At 40.9% G+C, this 17,303-nt stretch overlaps 1 pseudogene; it reads left to right on the top strand.

Annotated features, from left to right (window-relative positions):
- Positions 1-566: 566 nt before the first annotated feature.
- LOC147092590 (putative G protein-coupled receptor 139) lies at positions 567-2,047 on the top strand (annotated as a pseudogene).
- Positions 2,048-17,303: the final 15,256 nt, after the last annotated feature.

Genomic DNA, 17,303 nt, shown 5'->3' with positions numbered 1-17,303 from the left:
AAGAGAAACTCAGTCACCTCTAGTTTAAGTGTAGGGCTGCCACAAGTACTGGAGAAGCACTCTCACCTCTTGTGTAAGTGTAGCTTTACTACAGCTACCAGAGGAACGTGGTTACCTTTAATACCGCATGACTGTAGTCATCACCAATACCGCAAGATTTGATCACCGCCTGTTCTGGAGGGTTTGGAGCAATAAAACTGAGTCAAGTATAGGGTCAGGACGTGTAGGGCTAGGGGGCTGCCTTCATTGCTCCTGTAGTAACAGAGGCAGCAGCAGTACTGAGAGATTGAACACTCTAATTGTAAAGAATGATTTAATTATATTTTATTTGATAAACTTTCCCATATCAATTTCAACTATTTCTATTAATCTGACGTATCAGATGAAAAACAACTTACCTGAGTCTATTTGTTCAATGACTGTAACAAATGCTAATTATGATTTAACCTGATTGACTCGCTGGAGGATTGATGTGTGGATAAATATAGGTTCGCTTCCATTGCCTCAGCCGTGCGCCAGTCAGAGTCTTTCAGCTCTGACACAGAATTATTCCATTCACATAGAAAATGGGTCAACCAACTATGTTGCAGATAACAGAGATTTATTACCCGATTCTCGCAGCCGTCGCTGTCCCCGGTGAGTCATTGTAACCTGTTTACTGTTTATCAGGATTAACTGTGTAGCTGGTCAGCCTGGTCGGAAAAGGTAAGTTGTTTATTAGATGTCAGTATTAATTAGTCGGTAGTGACTGGCACCAACTCGTGAACCGCCTATTTATACTTTCCGTGCTTCCCTTAATCCAATAACCTCACTGATTTTACAATGTTCTTTGAAGCAGCTACACAAGGACTTTGGCGGTTCTTCGGACCGTCTTCCCGCCCCTCCAGCCCCAGCCCCGTGCAGAGTGAGCGCTGCAGCAGCTCATTAAAATGTATGAGTCCGATTCCCAGATAATGGTTCCAATACCAATCCTGTTCTCTCGCTGCTCCGTATTGATAATTACACTGAATGGAGTAAAATGCTCTCCACAAGTACTGCCCTATATATTTCAATCAGACACTGGAACATTATTTTTCTCCTCTCTCTTTCTTACAGCGAACCTCGTGACAATGGTGATTCTCTCCCGAGGAAACTGCGGCCTTTCCAAGTGTATCTCTGTCTACATGGTGGCCATGGCAACAGCAGATCTAATGGTCATCATCATTAATGTAATAGTGTATCATATTTTTAGTTATCACTTTCCACTTTCATTCCTGTCCCAGACTCCAGTATGTACGTTCATTCTATATATGACTGCTGTCACCCTCGATTTGTCTGTTTGGTTCACCGTCTCCTTCACATTTGACCGATGTGTTGTTATCTGCTGGGAGAGGTTAAAAGCAAAGTATTGCACCGAGAGAACTGCGACCGCGGTTATAACATCGTTCACGGTCCTCATCTTTTTAAAGGACATCCCCATTTTGTTTGCAGTGGACTCTGAGCAAATAATTAACAAGGTGCAGTGGGGCTGCCGGAAAAGTGTAGGCTTTGCTACCTCACCTCCAGGCATAGCTTACGTCTGGTTTCACACCGCCTGGGTCTTTTGGATTCCTTTTACTTTAATCGCCTTGTTTAATTCTTTAACCGTTCGACGTATTTTAGTGGCCAGCAGATCCCGCAGGGGACTCCGAGGTCACAGGAGTGAGAATCACAGTGATACAGAGATGGAGAACCGAAGGAAATCCATCATTTTATTGTTCACTATTTCGGGCAGTTTTATACTGTTGTGGCTGACAAATGCCGTGAGTTTATTAACTACCAGACTGCTAAGCACCACTAATTACCGAGGCGACCACACAAATCCTGCATATATCGCCACTCAAACCGGAGCGTTGTTGAAGTTTTAAAGTTGCTTTCAAAACCCGTGTATTTATGCAGCGACGCAGAGCAAATTCAGAGAAGAGCTGAAGAATGTGGCGAAATCCCCCTGGACACTAATTTTGAGATTAGTTAGAAAATGAGAGTAAGAATAATCAGGTTAAACGAAAGCTTTTTTTTAAACTGAAGTTCAATTTCAACGTCCTTTCCACCGTATAACGTCCTTCTTTCTGGAAATGTGAGTTCTTTTGTAAACATTTCTTCCATTTTGCAGCATGCGTTTGATGTCGGCTTTGCATTAGTTTTACGGTGCTTTTGCTGAGTAATCATAACCTATTCCTGCTAATTTAGCACATTTCAAGTTCAGTGATCATAGATAACAATGTTGAGGTTCAGCAGTGGAGTCGGACATGTGGGCAACAGATGAATCCAGCTTACACTGCAGGTACTGGGATCGGGCGCACCAGTTTAAAATCATCAATAAAGTTTCATTCTGTGCCGAAACAATCAAAGGTCTTGCGATCACCGATATTGGTAACTTTCCTGGAAGTTTGATGTGAATATTGTAGGTGGGGATCTCTCTATCGGACTCCATTCCTCATTGACGATTTTCACGTGATCAGTGTTCGAATGGAGGAAACTTTCGGATCTCGGCTCATCGATGTGACCTTTCACCTCTGTTGTCCCAGATACTGACTTAAAATCTCGATGGTGTCTGCTCTTGTTCAGTGCTGTCGATAAAAATATCATGGGTAATATTATTGCTATTCTGTATCAATCTCCCAAACAAATGTTAAGGAATGTAAGAATTAATGTTTATTCATAACGTTCTAAACTATTACAATTGTTGCAAGTGACCTGTTAAAAACAATGCCTGAAATCAGATAAAATGAAAGTGATATAAAGCATTCTTTTCTTTGGCTGAACATTTGCAAATGGTCAGAAAGAATCTTTGGAAATTACCATCTTGTTATGCGGTTGCATATTGTTCCAAATAATAATTGAAAAATCCCAGCAACTTAGAATCAGTTACAAATTGTTCCATCGGTGATCTCGCCTCAATCTTTCAGAAACGCCAAGGAATGTGAGCAGGTTCTCAATGGGAAGGAGCTGCAGGGTTTGGAAGAACAGCGATAGAGATCCAAAACATTAATTCCAAGAAAGTATGCCTGCGGGTGGGTAAATCCAAGGGAAAACCAACAGAAATATGTGTTTTGCAGACATGAGCATAGATCACAAGAAACATATGTTTTGATAAACCTTTACAAGATGCTGACGAGGCCACCGTTGGAAAACCAGGTACAGATTCAAACCCTCATTGTGGAACGGCCATTAACTCCACTGAGATTAGGCAATGTAGATAACCCAGGACCGTGCCATGGATCAGAACTAGATTGGTGATGAGGGGCAAGATATCGGGACTATTTTCATTGGAGCAGCGAAATCTAAGAGCAGATTTAATAGAGCTTTTAATAATTATGAACAATTTGGCAGAGTGAAGAGGGAGAGATTATTCAATCTAATTGGGGAGCAAGCAATAAAGGGTGATCGACTTCAAATTGTCCCAAAAGTAATGAGCAGAGAGATTAGCAGAACGTTCTTTATGCAAAAGCTTGCTGGAGCTTGGATTTTTTTAACTAAGGGAATAGTTAAGGGAAAATTAGGTGAATATTTCAAAACGAGAAAGTAATTGTCTGTGGAAAGAGAGGGGAAGAGTGTTGATAATTTTTGATTGCTGTGTCAACGAATCCAGTACAGATAGAATGCGGCAATTGAACTACTCCCACCCATTACATTTCTATGGATTTACAGAGTTACCTCTGTTGGTATTATTACCAATTTTTTTGGTTGTAAGATACACACATCCCCGTTGAGCTTCTATTGAACAAAATATTATAAATAAACTGGCATCAAGGAAGATACCAGATGTTCAATAGTCACCCCTCCCATACAGGTTCCGATTTGTCAATAACCTTCTTACATTTTGAAATGAGCTCTCTCTGCAGTGCCAGATCTCCCAGCCCATCCCATAATTCCTCGCCATTTGTAGATGTGGGACCTTGTCTGCTGCTTCAATGTGACTGTGTGATTACAACTGCATTTCCCCTGCCCTACAGGCCAGTGATGTGTTTCAGAAACCGAAGCAGGTTAGTTAAATATGACATATCGTCCCTTACACCAATAGAATTCTCTTTTACATTGCACCCCTCCCAGGTGCTCACCCATTGGCTCTCTCCTGGCCTTTTTTTAAGCACTGAGATTAATTCAGCCGCTGTCAGATCCTCAAAAATATTCTCTAATTGAGGTAACTTGTAACAGTGTCAGTAAACTGTCATTCATGTCAGTCCCCATTCCTTTATCTCGCGGTGTCTGTGTCCCTAGATTCCAGATTCCCATGTTGTTTGGTTGAATACTGTAATTGTACTTAAAAACCGGTTGATCGCTGCCGATCATACAAGCCCTCCTTTAGTGCTTCACTTGTGAACTACTCCGAATATTTACCAAGCAGTCTTTGCTAGTCCTTACTATCTACTTGCCAGCATTTTTGGATAATTTTAAAGCTTTTACTTTACCCTTAATTTTGCTCCCTACATAATGACGTCTACCCACGGTGTCTCCTATTCTCAATGGATGAATGAATTTTAATTCCACATCCACTAATACTTTCTTAACTACTTTCCACTTGTCTACTTCAGCAATGGGATCTCCCAGACCTGCCACACGGCCGGAATCTCACACAAACAGTGGGCGGATTGTCGGAAAATGATGGAAGCGCTTACTTAGCTTGCATTCATAAGAACAATATAACATAAGAAATAAGAGCAGGAGTAGGCAATTTAGCCCTTCGAGCCTGCTCCGCTATTCAATAAGATCTTATCTGATCTACAAACCTCATCTCCACTTTCCTGAACTATCCCCATCTTCCCTGATTCCCTTAATATTCAAAAATCTATCATCTCTGTCTGAATATACTCAATGACTCATCGTCCACAGCCATCTGGGGTAGAAAATTCCGAAGTTTCATCAACCTCTGAGTGACGAAATTTCTCCTCATCTCAATCCTAAATTGCTGACTCCCTATTCTGAGTCTGTGACTCCTGGTTCTGGACTGCGCAGCCATGGGACACATCCTCACTGCATCTACCCTGTCAAGCCCTGTAAGTATTTTGCATGTTTCAATGAGATCACCTCTCATTCTTCTAAATTCTAGAAAATATAGGCCTAGTCTACTCAATCTGTCCTCAGTGGAGAATCCCCCCATCCCAGGAAATAGTCTGGTGAAACTTCATTGCAATCCCTCAATGGCAAGTATATCCTTCCTTAGGTAAGGAGCCCAAAATTGTACACAATACTCCAGGAGTGGTCTCACCAGGGCTCGATATAATTGCAGGAAGATGCCTTGATTCTTCTACTCAAATCCTCTTGTAAAAAAGGCCAACATACCATTTGCTTTCCTAATTGCTTGCTGCACTGCATGTTAAATTTCAGTGATTCGTGTACAAGGATACCCAGTTCACTCTGAACATCAACATTTCTCAATCTCGCACCATTTAAAAAAACTCTGCTTTTCTGTTTTTCCTACAAAGGTGGATAACGTCATATTTCACCATATTCCATTTACCGTCAGTAGACTTGTATCCATTTCATTTGGTCCCCTCATCCAAATAATTGATGTAGATTGTGAATAGCTGTGGCCCAAGCATTGATCCTTGCGGTACCCCAGTAGTTACAGCCTGCCATCCCGAAAATGACACATTTATTCCTACTCTCCGTTTTCAGTTCATTAACCAATCCTCAATCCATGCTGGTATCGTACCCCCAATCCCATGAGCCCTAATTTTTTAATAACCGCTTGAGTGTCACTTTATCGAATGCCTTCTGAATATCCAAATACACCACGTCCACTGGTTCCCCCTTATCTATTCTGTTAGTTATAACCTAAAAAACCCTAAAAGATTTGTTAAACACGGTTTCCCTTTCATAAATCCATGTTGACTCTGCTCAATCCTATTATTATTTTCTAAGTGCCCTGTTACCACGTTCTTGATAATAGATTCTAGCATTTTCCCTACTAATGATGTCAGGTTAATTAGTCTGTAGTTCCCCATTTTCTCTCTCTCTCCTTTCTTAAATAGTGGCGTTACATTTGCTACCTTCCAAGCCACGGGAAACATTCTAGACTCTCTGGAATTTTGGAAAATGACAACCAATACATTCACTATCTCTATAGCCAACACTAGGATGCAGGCCATCAGATCCATGGGATTTATCGGCTTTCAGTTCCATTAATTTCTCCAATACTATTTTTTTACTAATCCTAATAAACTTCCGTCCTCATTCTCGCTGCACCCCTGGTTTTCCACTATTTCCGGGAAGTTTTTTTGCCTCTTCTTCTGTGAAGACAGACAAAACATATTTGTTTAATTTCTCTGCCATGTCCTTACTACCCATTATAAATTTTCTTCTCTCAGTCTGTAAGGGAACCACATTTGCTTTCGCTAATCCTTTCCTTTTTACATATCTATAGAAGTTTTACAGACTCTTTTTATGTCTCTCGCAAGTTTACTTTCATATTCTATTTTCACTTTCTTCATCAATTTCTTGGTCCTCCTTTGTTGAATTCTAAAATCCTCCCAATCCTCAGACTTACTACTCTTTCCGGTAGCATTAAAAACCACTTCCTTTGACCTAATACTATCTTTAACTTCTCTTGTTAGCCGCGGTTGGACCACTTTTCCTTTGGGTTTTTGTGCCTTAATGGAATGTATATTTGGAGTAAATTATGTATTAATTCTTTAAATGCTAGCCATTGCTCGTCCACTGTCATACTTTTTAATGTATTTTCGCAATCTTCCTTAGCCAACTCGCCCCTCATACCTTCGATTCGGATTTAGCTAACTCAATTTCAAACTCAATATAAAAATATCATATTATTATAGTCACACTTCCCAAAGTGCCCCTTTACTACAGGGTTATTAATTCATCCTTTCTCCTTGCACAGTACTAGCTCTAAGTTCCTGTTCCCTCGTCGGTTCCTCAACACACTTATCTAGAAAACTATCTTGCATACATTTCATGAAATCATCCTCCACGCTGTTACTGCAAATTTGGTTTGCCCAGTCCATATGTAGATTAAGGTCCTCCATCATTACTGTATTACCCTTGCTACACTCGCCTCTAATTTCCTGATTTATACTCTGCCCTACATTACAACTAATGTTTAGGGGCCTATAAACAACTCCCGCCAATCTTTTCAGCCCGTTGCTGTTTCTTAGCTCCACACAAACTAATTCTACTTCTTGATTTTCAGAGCTAAGGTTCTTGCTCTCTGCTCTCTGTATTCCATCCTTTATTATCAGGGCTAGCCCTCATCCTTTTCCAATTAACTTATCCCTTCTAAAAGTTATGTATCCTGGAATATTTTTTCCCAACGTTGGCAACCTTGCAACCATGTCTCCATTATGGCTATTAGATCAAACTTGTTAATTTTGATCTGTGCTATTAATTCACCTATTTTGTTGCGAATGCTTTGCGTATTCAAATATACTGCCTTGAGATTTGACATATTTCTCTTTTTCCCTGCTGTCACCTTAGTCACTGATGCCCTATTACCTTTGTTACTCTATCTGTCCCCTCCTAGAAACATAGAGTCATAGAAAGTTACAGCACAGAAGGCGGCCAGTTCGGCCCATCGTGTCCACGCCAGCCAACAAAAGCTATCCAGCCTAATCCCACTTCCCAGCTCTTGGTCCGCAGCCCTGCAGGTTAACGCAGCCCAAGTGCACTTCCAAGTACTTTTTAAATGTGGTTAGGGTTCCTGCCTCTACCACCCTTTCAGGCAGCGTGTTCATGGACCCCACAACCCTCTGGGTGAAGACCTTTCTCTCCAAATCTTGCACCAACTAATATAATTCTGTGCCCCCTGGTTTTTGACCCCTCTGTTAAGGGAAATATGTCCTTTTCTAACACATTATCTAGGCCCCACATCATTTTATGCACCACAATAAGGTCTGCCCTCAGCCTCCTCTGTTCCAAGGAAAACAGACCCAGCCGATCCAGTCTTTCCTCATGACTAAGATTCTCTACTCCCAGCAACATCTTTGTAAATCTCCTATGTACCCTCTCTAGTGCCATCACATCGTTTCTGCAATGTAGTGACCAGAACTGCGCGCATTACTCTAGCTGATGCATAACTAGTGTTTTATACATTTGAAGCATAACCCCCTGCTCTTGTATTTTATGCCACAGCTAATAATGGCAAGCATTCCGTATGCCTTCTTAAATACCTTATCTACCTGGCCTGCTACCTTCAGGAGTCTGTGGAAATGTACTCCAAGTTCCCTTTGTTACTCTGCACTACTCAATTTCCTACCATTTAACGTGTATCCCCTTTCCTTGTTAGCCCTCCCCAAATGCAGTGACATTAAACAGGAACCGGAGTAGGTCACTTAGACCCGCGAGCCTATTCCTCTATTCATTGAGATCATGGCTGATCTACGACCGAAATCCATATACTCACCTTTGGCCCATATCCCTTAATACATTTAGTTAACAAAAATCTATCAATGTCAGATTTAAAATTAACAATTAACCTAGCATCAACTGCCGTTTGTGGAAGAGCGCTCCAAATGTCTACCATCCTTTGCATATAGAAGTGTTCATCAGACCTGGACTCCCCAAATATCGGAAATATTTTTTCTCTATCTACCCTATCAGTTCCCCTTAATATCTTGAAAACTTCATTCTACTCACATCTTAACCTTCTAAATTCCAGGGAATCCAACCATTTACTTAAGCTCTACCTCCTAATATAACCCTTGCAGTCTATGTATCTTTCTGGTAAATCTACACTGCACTCGCTCCAAGAAAATACATCTTTCCTAAGGTGTGGTGCACAGCACTGACAGAGTATTCCAGGTGTGGTTAAACCAGGGATTTGTATAGTTGCACCTGTCCATGACATTTTTGTGATCCACAACTTTCTTTGGGCCCTCAGCTTTTCTAGTTATTACCCATTTAGAAATTAACCTGATGTATTCTTTTTACGTCCAAAGTCGGTGACCTCACAATTGCCTACATTAAAATCAATTTGCAACAGTTCTGTCCTGTCAATTAATCTATTAATAATTCTTTGTAATGTTATGCTTCCATCTAAATTGCTTACAAAGCTGCCTATTTTGTGTCAACGGCAAACTTGGATATGTGGCTTGTGAAGAAGTTATAAGCCGAGCGAATTAAGGGGATAGTGGTGATAAGGATACAAAATAGGCTCAGTGACAGGAAGCCAATGGTGGAAGTGAATGGATGTTTATTCAGACTGGGGGCGAGTGGGCGGTGTAGCTGTCTATGGTGTTCATTAAGTATCATTTTAAGTCATTATTCTTTTAATTTTTTATAAACAACCTAGAGAACAGTATTATCTCGTTTTCACATGATGCACTTGGAAATGTAGATGATAGTGTTCAGGATAGTTATAGTCTTCAGGATTTCATAGCTAGGATGGTGCAATGGGAAGAAGCATGGCAGAGAAGTGCGGAGAATTGTAAGTGTGGCACTTTGGAGGACCAAAATGTAAAGACAATATACTATAAATGGCAAAATTTTGAAAAGTTCAAATGTACACAGGGACCTTGATGTCCACATAAACAAATCATTAAAGGTGGCAGGGCAAGTTGACAAGGGCTTAAAAAATCTAATACATTACTTGGGTTTTTATTAGAAGAATACAATATAAAAGCTAAAAGCGCATTGTAGAACTTTATACATCACTGGCAAATCCTCAGCTGGAGTATTGTTGACATTTCTGAGCTCCACATTTCAGGAAGGATGTAAAAGCCTTAGAAAGGAAACAGAGGAGGTTCACCAGGATGTTACCAGAGATGATGATCTTCAGTTATGAGGATAAGTTTGAACAGTTAGGACTATTATCCTTGGAACAGAGAAGTTAAGAAGTTACATAATAGAGGTCTTGAAGATGATATGGGTTTTGGTAGAGCAGACAGAATAAACTATTCCCTCTGGGGAGTGGGTCAAGAACTAGAGATATCTGTTAGTTTTACATACCAGTGAATCCCCAGTCAAATTACTGCATCAAATGCCGAGTATTATGCCAGATGCTAAACTTCTCCCAAATCCTTTTTAGACTCTGACCGCGGCGAAATCATCGACTGAAGAGATTCTCAGTAAGGCTCCTCACATTTGCAATCATTCTTGAAGCTTCCCATTTCTGGTCTTCGACACTGGGTGTCTTGGTCCCACCAGGTCTTCTGTATGAACCAAGCGACCTTTCTCGCGCCCCAGTTAGTGTAGTGATGATTCATCTTCACTCTCGCCACCTTCCTGGGATACTGCTCAATCAAAGAAACTTTTAAGATAAACATGATTCATCTTAATTAGAAACTTTGTTACAGAAAAACAATGAGACTATTTTTGAGAATATTAATATATTTAATTTTAAAATATTTACAATTTATTTGAATTAATTACTTTAATTTTAAATAGTTATTTTGTTTCCCCTTATTTATAGGCATTAACATCATTCACAATATCTGATGACCACTCCAGCTCTGCCCAAAATGGCACACCACTGATGGGGCATAACCAGGGGTGGAAACTTGGCTCCAGGTGACACCACAAAGGAGACAGGAGACATTTATATAGCAGCCTGGAGTAATGTCATATAGCAGCCAGAGCTCCGCTCTTTCGATTTGTTCCAGGGTCATATGGCAAGGCTCTACTCCTGGTGCGCATTCTCATTGGGCATGTACACAGGTTGTGCATTCAGTCCTGTCTCCGACACCGCTCAAAGCATCAGAGAGAATAAGTGGAGGGGTCATCTGTGGTATCAAGTGGTTGAATCATCGGGTTAGGAACAGTACCCGTATGATATAGGATAAAGTTCCCTCAACAGTTTAAAATAAAACACTCCCAGGGCAGTTACGGGATGGGTTATATGGAGAGTCAAGTTCCATCTACATCGTGCAATCAAACCATCTGAAGGCACGTACAGCACGGGTTAGATACAGAGTAAAGCTCAATCTACACTCACTACTCAAATACTCCGAGGGCAGGTACAGGACTAGTTGGATACAGAGTAAATCTCCATCTACACTGCCCCATCAACCATTCCCGCGGCAGGTACAGCACGCCTTTGATACATAAGAGAAACATACGAAAAACGTAAGAAACAGGAGCAGGAGTAGGCCAGTCGAGACCTCAAGCCTGCTCCGCCATTCAATAAGATCATAGCTGATCCAATCTTGGCCTCAACACCACTGCCCCACTCACTCTGCAAACCCCTTGAATCCCTTGTAGTTCAAATGTCTGTCAATCTCCTTTTCAACATAGTCAATGAATCTGCCTCCACAGCTTTCTGGGGTAGAGAGTTTCAGAGATTCACGACCCACTGAGAGAAGAAAATCCTCCTCATCGCCGGCTGAAATGGGCAAACTCTTATTCTCAAACTATGCCCCCTAGATCTTGATACCCCCTTAGGGGAAACATCCTCTCAGCATCCACCCTGTCAATCCCCATCAGAATCTTATATGATTCAATAAGATCACCTCTCATTCTTCTAAACTCCACCGAGTATAAGCCGAACCTTCTCAACCATACGCCAAGCTCTTCATCCCAGAAATCAACATAGTGAACATTCTCTGCACTGCCTCCAATGCAAATATATCCTACTTAAATATGGCGACCAAAACTGTACGCAGTACTCCAGGTGTGGTCTCACCAGCGCCCTGTAAATTTGCATCGAAACGTCTCTACTTTTATTCTCCATTTCCCTTGTAATAAAGGCCAACATTGCATTAGCGTTCCTAATTATTGCTGTACCTGCATGCTAACTTTTGTGTTTCATGTACTACGAGACCCAGATGCCTTTGTACCGCAGCATTTTGTAGTCTCACCACTTTAGATAATCATTTGTTTTTTCATTCTTCCTTCCAAAGTGGATAAACTCTCATTTTCCCGCATTGTACTCCATCTGCCAATTTTTCCCACTCACTTATCCTATCTATATCCCTTTGCAGACACTTTGTCTCCTCCTCACAACGTGTTAACCCACCTATCTTTGTATCATCAGCAAACTTGTCTACAGTACACTCGGTTCCTTCATCCAAGTTATTAATATATATTGCAAAATGTTGAGGACCCAGCACTGATCCCTGTGGCACTCCAATAGTTACTGATTTTCAAACGGCAAATAACACATTTTTCGTGACTCTCTGTTTTCTGTTAGTTAGCCAATCCGCTATCCATGCCAATATATTACCCCAAACCCCGTGAGCTCTTATCTTGTGCAGTAACCTTTTATGTGACACCTTATCGAATGCCTTCCTGAAATCCAAATACTCTACATCTACTGGTTCCCCTGTATCCAGCATGTTTGTTACATCCTCAAAGAACTCTAGCAAAGCTTTCAATCACGATATCTCTTTCATAAACCCATGCTGACTCTGCTTGACTGTCTTATGATTTTCTAAATGTCCTGCTATTAACTCCTTAATAATGGATTTCAACATTTTCCCAATGACAGATGTTAGGCTTACTTGCCTTCCGTTTCCTGCTTTTTGTCCGCCTCCTTTCTTGGTGTTACGTTTGCGGTTTTCCAATCTGCTGGGACCTCTCCAGAATCCAGGGAATTTTGTTAGATTACAAACAACGCAACCACTATAGCTGCAGTCACTTCTTTAAAGACCCTAGGATACAGGCAATCGCGTCCAGGAGACTAATTAGTCTTTACATTGATTAGCTTGACTAATATTTTTTCTATAGTGATAGAGATTGTTTTAAGTTCCTCCCTCCCTATAGCCCCTTGATTATTTATTATTATTGGGATGTGTTTAATGTCTTCTACTGTGAAGACCGATCCAAAATAATAGTTTAGAGTCTCACCAGAGTATAGCTCCCTCTACACTGTCGCATCAAACCTTCCATGGGCAGGTACAGCACGGGTTAGAAACAGAGTAAAGCTCCATCTACAACCTCCAATCAAACACTCCCAGGGCAGAAACCAAATTCTTAGTGGAAAGGATAATAGTGTGGCAATAATTTACATTAAACTATTAAATGGGGTAGGGACAGGGCTCAGTCATAAACAACAGTAAAAATGAGAATTAAGTGATAAAAGCGTATATGAGCAGAGTTCAGGTCACCACAGTGACACTCCAGGTGAAGGAAACACTGAAATAATTAAAGTAGTTACAGAGAATTGACAAATAAGAATCCTGTTAAGTTATGAGAGAGTGATAATGGAACAGAAGGAGGCCATTCGGCCCGTGGAGTCCGTGCCGGCTCTCTGTAGAGCAATCCAGTCAGTCCCATTCCCCCACTCTATCCCCGTAGCCCTGCAAGTTTATTTCCCTCAAGTGCCTATCCAGTCTCCCCTTGAAAACATTGAGTGTGTCTGTTTCCACCACTTCCATCGGCAATGAATTCCAGGTCATCACCACTCGTGGCTGGTCCAGTTAATTTGCTGGTCAGTGGTGACCCCCAGGATTTTGATGGTGGGGGATGGGACGATGGTAATGCCGTTGAATGTCAAGGGGCCATGGTGAGTCTCTTGCTTGTAGGAGATGGACATTGCCTGGCACTTGTGTGGGGCGAATGTTATCTGCCACTTATCAGCCCAAGACTTTATATCGTCCACTTCTAGTTGCCAGCGGGCATGGTCTGCTTCATTATCTGAGGAATTGAGAATGGCACTGAACACTGTGCAGTCATCAGCGAACATCCCAATTTCTGACCGTATGTTGGAGGGAAGGTCATTAATGAAGCAGCTGAAGATATTTGGGCCTAGGACACTGCCCTGAGGAACTCCTGCCACATTGTCCTGGGGCTTTGATGTTTGACCTTCAAACACCACAACCAACAGTAGTTAAACGGTGTAAGAAAGACACCATCAGGTGAAAAGTTCAGCTTAGAGTCTCTTTCCCAAATAAGAGTTTTATGCACTAATGTACGGTGTATGAGAAATAAATTTAGTGAAATGCAGGCTCAAATTTGTCAAATGTATCCAAGTTTACTCAAGATACAAAGCTCGGTGTGAAAGTAAGTTGTGAGGCAGAATGCAAAGATGATTCAAAGGGATATAGACAGGTTAAGGGATTGGTAAGTAACATGGCAGATGGAATATAACGTGGATAAATGTGTAGTAATCCACTTTTGTAGGAAAAATAGAAAGACAGAATATATTTAAATGTTGGAAGAACGGGAAATGTTGTGATTAAGAGGGAACTGGGTCTCATTATACACTGCAAGTTATCATGTAGGTGCAGCAAGCAATTAGGAAATCAAATGATATGTTAGATTTAATTCAATAAATAGTTTGGAGTATAAGACTAATTAAGTCGTAATGCAATTATATCAGTCCTTCGTGAGACCACACCAGGAGCACCATGTAATGTTTTGGTTTCCTCACCTAAGTAGGGATATTCTTGCCTTGGAGTGAGTGCAATTAAAGTCCAACAGACTGATTGCTTGGGATGAGGGGATTGTCCTATGAGGAGGGATTGAGGAGACCAGGCCCATATTCCCTAGAATTTAGAAGAATGAGAGGTGATCTCAATGAAATATAAAACATTACAGGGGTTGACAGGGTAGATGCTGGGATAAGTTTTACCTGGCCGGGGAGTCTAGAACTAGGGAACACAGTCTCAGAATAAGGGTTCGGCCATTTAGGACTGAGATGAGGAGGAATTTCTTCATTCAGATGTTTCCGAATCTTTGGAATTCTCTACACCAGAAGACTGTGGGTACTCATTTCAAGATATAAATCAGTAGTTTTTTAGGAAATTAACGGAATCAAGGGATAAGAAGGTGGTGCGGCAGGGTGGAGTTGAGGCAGAAGATCAACAATGGTCATATTGAGTGTCAGAACAGGCTCTAGGGGCCGTATGGCCAACTCCTGCTCCCATTGCTTATATTCTTAAATACAGCTTTGAGGGCACTAATCGTATTATTACTGGGACATGCAGTAATCTGGTAATGCTTGGGAGATAATATTCCAGGCTCTCTATTCCATAGAAAGGATAGGGAATCTGTAAGAGGAGGAGAGGTAGCCTTAATGATTAAAGGTATATTACAGCATTAGTAAAAGAGGATACACGTAAGGGAAAATAACCAGCTGAGACTCTGTGGTGGGAATTGAGGAATAAGCTTGTACGAAAAACTTTAACGGGAGTTGTCTACAGGGTTCCCAATAGCAGGAATGATGATACAGAATATGTTATTTCAGAGATTAGAGAGGATTATAGCAAAAAGAGGGTTGTTTTATTTTGAGACTTTAACTGTCAGACAGAATGTGAAGAGAAAAGTAGCTCAAGTTGGTAAGGTAGTGAATTTATTGAGTCCATTCAAGATAGTTTTCTGGAGCAATATGTTGAAGAACCAACAGGAGGGCAGGCCATAGTAGATTTAGTAATGAATAATGAGCCAATCGTATTATTAATCTAACAGTAAGAGAACTACTATCTAACAGTGAGCAAAATACGATCGAATGCAAGGTTAGTTTCTAAAAGGAGGAACGTAACACAATTTTAAGATTCTACAGAAAGGTGTCAGAGAGAAACCAGGTAATTATAGACCCTTTAGTCTAATATCTGCTGTAGGGAAGTTATTGGAATCTATAATTAAAGACAGCGTGAGTGAGCATTTCGATGATATCGAGCTGATTAGAGAAAGCCAACATGGTTTTGTAAATGGGAGGTCATGTCTAACGAACCTATTTGAATTATTCTGAGGAGATAACTATAGCGGTATTGAAGAAAATGTATATTGATATAGTTCATATGGAATCACAGAAGGCATTCGCTAGGGTTCCACATCTAAGATTGTTCCCTCAAATTAATGTTCATGGAGTTAAACGCAAATTATTGACGTCGTTAGGATACTGGTTAGACGGTAGAAGAGAGAGTCGGGAGAATGAGTATATATTGCATTGGAAGGAAGTGACTGTTGGTGTCCCACAAGGAACTGTGCTAGGTCTTAATCAATTCACTTCATTTATTAATGTCTAACAATAAAAAATAGAGATTCATATATCAAAGTTTGCTGATGCTACAGCTATACAAAACCCTGCTTAGAACACATCTGGAATACTGTTTACAGTTCTGCGAGCCGCACCTCAGAAAGGATATATTGGCCTTGGAAGGATTACAGCGCAGATTCATCATAATGTTACCAGGGCTCCAAGGGTTAGACTATTAGGAGAGATTACAAGAACTATATTTTTCACCCATTAAACTTCTATATTGAAATATAGATGGATAATAGGTTAAAAAAAAAACGTTTTTAAGGACAAAATTACCAGTAACAAACGTGGCGTAATTAAGGGAAGCCAGCACGGATTTATTAAAGGCACGTCGTGTTTAACTAACTTGATTGAATTTTTTTGATGTGGCAACAGTGAGACTCGATTAATGCAATGCGGTTTATGTGGTGTAAAAGGATTTACAAAAGGCGTTTGATAAAGTGCGACATAATAGGCTTGCCAGCAAAGTTGAAATCAATGGAATAATAGGGACAGTGGCAGCATGGATCCGAAATTGGCTAAGTGACAGAAACAGAGAGTAGTGGTGAATGGTTGTTTTTCTGACTGGAGGAAGGTGCACAGTGGTGTTCTACAGGGGTCGCTACTATGACCAGTGCTTTCTGGATATATATTAATAATTTGGACTTGGGTTTAACTGGCATTATTTCAAATTTTGTGGATGACAAAATACTTGGAATTATAGTGAACAGTGAGGAAGACAGGGATAGATGTCAAGAGGACATAGACAGGCTGGTGGAATGGGCAGATACATGGCAGATGAATACAATAGCAAATTAAGTTTAACGCAGTAAGTGTCAAGCGATATATTTTGGTAGGAAGAACGAGCAGATACAATATGATCTAAAGAGTAAAATTCTAATGCGGTTGCAGGAACATTGTGACATGGCGATATATGTACTCAAATCGTTGAAGGTGGCAGAGCAGGTTGAGAGAGCGGTTGAAAGTACAGACTGGTTCCTGTGCTTTATAAATAGAGGTATAAAGTACAAAAGCAAGGAAGTTATGATAAAGCTTTATAAAATACTGCCTCGGCCACAACTGGAGCATTGTGATCAATTCTGGGCCCCACATTTTAGGAAGGAAGTGAGGGCTTTAGAGAGGGTTCAGAAAATATTTACAGGGATGAATCCAGAGATGAAGGACTTCAGCTACGTGGTAGACTGGAGAAGCTGGGGTTGTTTTCGTTAGAGCAGAGAAGATTGAGAGGAGTTTTCGTGTTCAAAATCATGAGAGTTCTAGACAGAGTAGATGGAGAGAAACTGTTCCCTTTAGCGGAAGGGTCGAGAACCAGAGGACACAGATTTAAGGTGATTGGCAGCAGAACCAAAGGCGACATGAGGAGAAACTGTTTTACTCGGCGAGTGGTATTGATCTGTAATGCACTGCCTGA

This window comes from Somniosus microcephalus, unplaced genomic scaffold, assembly GCF_052327205.1.
Source record: "Somniosus microcephalus isolate GS21.2 unplaced genomic scaffold, FLI_Smic_1.0 unresolved_chr2, whole genome shotgun sequence".
NCBI lineage: Eukaryota > Metazoa > Chordata > Chondrichthyes > Squaliformes > Somniosidae > Somniosus > Somniosus microcephalus.
This window is presented reverse-complemented; position numbering and strand designations above follow the sequence as displayed.